Source organism: Centrocercus urophasianus, unplaced genomic scaffold (assembly GCF_019232065.1).
Source record: "Centrocercus urophasianus isolate 14NV4802_14NV808 unplaced genomic scaffold, USGS_Curo_1.0 seq_16, whole genome shotgun sequence".
NCBI lineage: Eukaryota > Metazoa > Chordata > Aves > Galliformes > Phasianidae > Centrocercus > Centrocercus urophasianus.
The window spans coordinates 44,307,028-44,312,119 of record NW_024884711.1 but is presented as its reverse complement, the minus strand read 5'-3'; the positions used below and the strand labels follow the sequence as shown (position 1 = coordinate 44,312,119).

General features: G+C 45.9%; 1 long non-coding RNA gene across 4 annotated transcripts in view; it reads right to left on the bottom strand.

Moving 5' to 3' along the window:
* Positions 1 to 4,014: 4,014 nt before the first annotated feature.
* LOC122159783 overlaps positions 4,015 to 5,092 on the bottom strand; it is a 13,887-nt gene continuing 12,809 nt past the window's right edge. For 3 of the 4 annotated variants that reach the window (XR_006168622.1, XR_006168624.1, XR_006168625.1), the window contains 2 exons: positions 4,357 to 4,516; positions 4,015 to 4,267 (listed from right to left, as the gene is read on the bottom strand). This is a non-coding gene — a long non-coding RNA (uncharacterized LOC122159783). The remainder of the gene's footprint in view (positions 4,268 to 4,356; positions 4,517 to 5,092) is intronic. The other variant, XR_006168623.1, reaches the window with a different exon arrangement.

The following is a 5,092-nucleotide window of genomic DNA, read 5'->3' as shown; positions in this document are numbered from 1 at the left end:
TGGGCTCGTTGATAGGGATGGATCTGTTTGCCCAAGGGCTTGCAGGACTTGACCTCTATTCCTATGGAAAGGAGAGAAGCCATCTCTGTCTGATGCACCAGGAATGGTACCTAACTACTAATACAGATATGATTAATAGCAAGGAGTCTGGAGCCAGCTAGGAAAGATTAATAGTTGAAGTCGTTAAGATTATTTCTGCTGATGTTAATTAAAATGACAGGAGTGGAGGGAGAACTTCAGTTGCTTTGTAAGGTCAGGCTCCCTCTGGAAGATCTTGAATAATGAACACAGCTCTTAGTTGTGCATTATGTCTATGAGTGCCTGTTAGGCTCAGTGAGGATATACGAAGAATTCATTCTAAAAAGAGGACTTTGTGGTTTGACCCTTGTTGACTGAATTCTCTACAGCCATCACACTGTATTATTAACAAATGGAGATCAAGTCCATCTCCTCCTGCCAAGGCATTCAGCAGCATGAAGAACAGTTCATTCATATGCTTTAGTTTTTAGTTAGATATGAAGTCATCAGGCAGTTGGATAAGGTGATATCTTTGGATAATCTTTGGATAATCTTTGTGGTCCTTTCTAACAGAACTATTCCATTCCATTCCACCCCACCCCATCCCATCCCACCCCATCCCATCTCATCCCATCCCATCCCATCCCATCCCATCCCATCCCATCCCATCCCATCCCATCCTTTCCCATTTCACCCCATGCCATTCCATTCCATTCCATCTCATCCCATTCCATCCCAACCCTGAACATCACAGCACACATCCCACATCCCACACCAAATCCCATATCCCATTCCACCACCCCACTTCACACTACAGCTGAAACCTCCTGGCTCCCTTTCAAGTGCTTTCATGCTCTTCATGTTGATATGTAACCTATATCAGAAGATGTACAAGATGAACCCAAGCCCCATTTTTCCCAAATTCTCTTGACTTCCATCACTGGAAACTCAATTAAAATTGGAGAAAGAGATTAGATACACTCCTATTTATTAAAACCTCTTTGAGGAGCATATGCTACCTTCTGAGAAAAGCAGGAGAAAAAAAAAGCAGGGAAAAAATGACGTGGTAAAAAAAAAATAGGACAATTTGTCATTGTTTAACTTACAACCACTTATCTCAGTGGGTGAGATGTTGTCTCTGGAGGGCCTCACAGGCAAATTAGTTCAAGCCTTGCTGCTGAAAAACAAACCTTTAAAGCCAATGAAGAGTTGCCTCCTGGCTAGGAACTCCACAGGGTTTCTTGTTGCTGGAAGGCGAGGAGAGCCCTGGAAGAACCCATTGAATGGCAGCTCCCTGTCTTAGCACCAACCACCCCTGCAGATTCCCAATGGGTGCCAGTGGGAACCACGCTTGCTCACCCTTCCCTGCTGCACAAAGTCCAAAGGGAGTGGGAGAAAGAAAAATTGTCCCATTGAAAAGGCTTCAGTGGCTTTTCCTGAGGAGTGACATCAGAAGCTCAGCCTAGGGCACAGTTTGAGATGTCTGAGGAGAACTGGGGTTAGATTGAATGACTGAAGATGCCCCTTCCAACTCAAATTGTTCTCCAATTCTGTCCCACTCTGCTGTCCCTGAAGGTGTTCCACAACAGTGGAGATGTGGGACTGAGGGATGTGGGCAGTGGGCATGGGGGGGTGGGGTCAGATTTAGTAATCCTAGTGGTCTTTTCCAACCTTAATGATTTTGTGATTCTGTGTGCCACTGAGAGCAGGAAAGCCATGACACCCTGGGGACGGGTGGACAAGGAGCAGAAGGAAAGAGATGAGGAGGGGCTGATGGAGAAGGCTGAGGCAAGAGGAGGGTTTGGGCATCTAGGAAGAAAGGATCCATCACCCACTTGTTTGCTGGTGTGTCAATGGCACAAGTGGTGAAAATAGGAGAGAGCTGAATAAATACAAAATCATAGAAACATTTGAGTTGGAAGGGACTGTTGAAGATCATCCAACTCCCATGCAATGAACAGGGATGCCTACAGCCTGACTGGGAATATCCAGAACATTAGAGGGGGTTTTGCTGAAGTCTGTGCAAGGCCTGGGTGCACCCTACTGCAGGGGATGTTTCTTTGCCTGAAAAAGTCAACCAAAGAAAAGTAACCACTTCTGAAAACATTACAGCAGATGGGAATCAAAGACTAGACAAGGACTCATGCCATTCAGCTTCATTTCTACTAGCTATGGACATCAGAACCCTGTTACTGACCAAGACCTACACTCCACAGATCAGCTTTTAGGGTTTTCTGGGGTGAAAGTCTCCTTCTCTCCCATTGAAGCTGTTCATAGAGAACTTTGTGTTCCATTGTGCAAAGAAGCATTTGGAAATGACTGGGCTGGAACTGCAGAGGATGACTACAGGATCCTACAGGACACACACAGAGGGTGACTGCAGCTGAGCAGCTACAACACTCAGCAAGACCTGAATACTTATCCTGTCCTTAAATCGACATCAGAAAAAAAGCTGCAGTAATTTGGGGGCATAGAAACCTTCCAAAGTTGGCAGCAGTCCTACCAAGAGGGTTGTTAAAACGTTGGTGTTGACCTTGGTCTTCTGGAGAGCCAGTTGTGTGCTCACAGCCAAGTGCAACCGGGAGCAAGGCAGGGCAGAGTGACAGCATCTCCTACTGCAGCAGCTTCACCTGAACAGTACAGAATAGCTTACAATGGGGAATGAGGCAGAGAACCAAAAGCAAGAACATTTCCAGCTCTCCAGTAGCTCAAACACTCCACAGGTTGAGTGATGTGGTCTAGAGCAGCCATAGGCATGGGTTGACCATTGGACTAGATGACCTCAGTGGTGTTTCCAGTCCTAATGATTGTATGATTGCATGATTCAAGGAGAGGGGAACTTCAAGTTGAGATCGTATTTGAATCCCCATCCCCAGCATCTCTTGGCAAACAGCCTCTGCACTAAAGGTTCTGCTGTGGTTTTGCACAAAACTGCTTTTAAATGGCATTGCAGCTGTGCAGAACGAGGGAGGTGTGTTAGGGCCCCAGTCCCTCCAAGGGAGTGGGACTGCTCAGTCTGAGAAATGCCTCCAGAAAGGTTCCATTTCTCATTAAAAGTCACTAACGAGGAGCCAAGCTGTGTCAGGACCCATGCAGTGCTTCAGGCTACCAGTGGGATTTTCTTGCAAAGCTAGATTGGATATCAAATTGGATATCAGGAAGAATTTCCTCATGGAAAGGGAGGTAATGCATTGGTACAGGCTGCCCAGGAGGTGGTGGAGTCACTGTCCCTGGATGTACTTAAGGGATGTGTAGACATGGCACTTGGGAAGATGGTGGGCTTGGTTGTGTTGACAGTTGGACTTGATGATCTTAAGGGTCTTTTCCAACCTAAATTATTCTATTCAACAAAGACCAGGTGTATTCTACCTAGGTTCCCAGTTCAGACTTCTCAGCACATCAGTAGATCTCTACCCCAGGGGTTGGTGTCACTCACTGCCCCACAACCCAAGACCTTACCCACTAAGCAGCCTTTCATCCCGCGCAGAACCCAAAACACAGCAAGGACAACACAAAAGTTGTCCTCTCCTCCCCTCCTGCTCCAGGTCTTCTTCCACTGCCACCTTCTCGAGGTGCTGCAGCAGAGTGCTGAGCGAATTCCAGGACACACAACCCACAAACTGCTTTGCAGAAGCACAAAGTTTCTGTCCATTGCAACGCCGCTAGCTCTGGAATCTTCTGCTTCTCCAGTGTACACAGAGTGACTGCAGGGAGGTGGGAAATTAGGCTGAAATAAATAAATTAAAACCAGCAGGAGGGGATCGGCATGCTGCTTGAATTAGTGTGGAGAGTAATTGTAAACAACTGGAGAAATGTGCCTTAAATTAATTTTTAGGACCTAATGGGATTTTGCTTGGACTATAGTCAGGAATGAAAAGCCTTCGATGGCAAAACAAGGCACTTTGCATAAATTAGCAGTTATGACATTAGTGAAGCTGACTCTTTTTTGGCTGGCAATGGAGAGCATGTGTGCGTATGTGCACGCCTGCACAGAGGGCTTGGGATTTGTTTTATTTATTATTGAGAGCTCGTTTAAAGGAGTTTAGCAGGAAGGGGTGAATCTTGACGCAGACGCTTAAAAGCCAGGGCTCCTGGGCTCTGTCTGCATGGGGAGAGAAGACAAGTCTTCAGTCTTCTACTGCCATAGGTTGCACCGGGGTGGAATTACTCTTCTGCAGAGAGCCGTGTTGGGCAATGTGACATCCCAGGACAGACAGAAAGGTTTCTCTGGAAGAAAGGATGCAGCAGCCTCAAAGAAACAATAAATATCATCCTTAGAATTAGTCTTCAGCCAAAAAAAAAACAAAAAAAAAGCCCTTTAAAAAGCTCAAAGCTCACCTGAACACTTGCAGAGATTGACCGTGAGACCTCTTGCAAGCAGCAGAGCCAAAATGGTTCATGGCTTTTTGGCTCAGGTAGCAGTGAGGGCTTTTGGGTTACACATCCTTCCTCTGGGGGTCCATCTCCAGCTCCATGCCCAGTCCTACCAGTGGCTCTGCTGAATGAGGGTCTTTATTTCAGTATTCACACTTCAGCACTGCAAAAGCATGAACTTTTTTTTGTACTTTTTTTAGTTGTTGTTGGTTTTTTTTTTAAACTGTGGTCACAAAAGTAAGCAGGCGCTTAAGAACCACCTTTCTGGTCTTTGGTTTCTTTCTTTTGCTCCTCTGAAAAACGTGCTGATGCTCCAAGCACTGCTATGTTCCCTGCTTGGTGAAAGTGAAGGAAATCTACGCCTCCTTCGTCCAAACCCACCATAAATGTCATCGCCCACCACGAGGGGCTTCCTGTGATCCACTGGTCAGGAAAATGATTTATTTTTAAGACGGCGTAAAACAAAATCAAATGTTTGGGGTTTGCTTTGCTTTGTACTCTGACATACAAGCAACATCCTCGAAACTGGATCTCCACATTACAGATGTCAAAATAACCCTAAAACGGAGACTAGAACTGGGAGCAAGGGATGGCTGTCCACCTTCACACCAAGTGAAGATCAGGGCGAGATCCCCTAAATGATACGGTAGCTCATAGAATGATAGAATGATAGAATGATGGAATGATAGAATGATAGAAT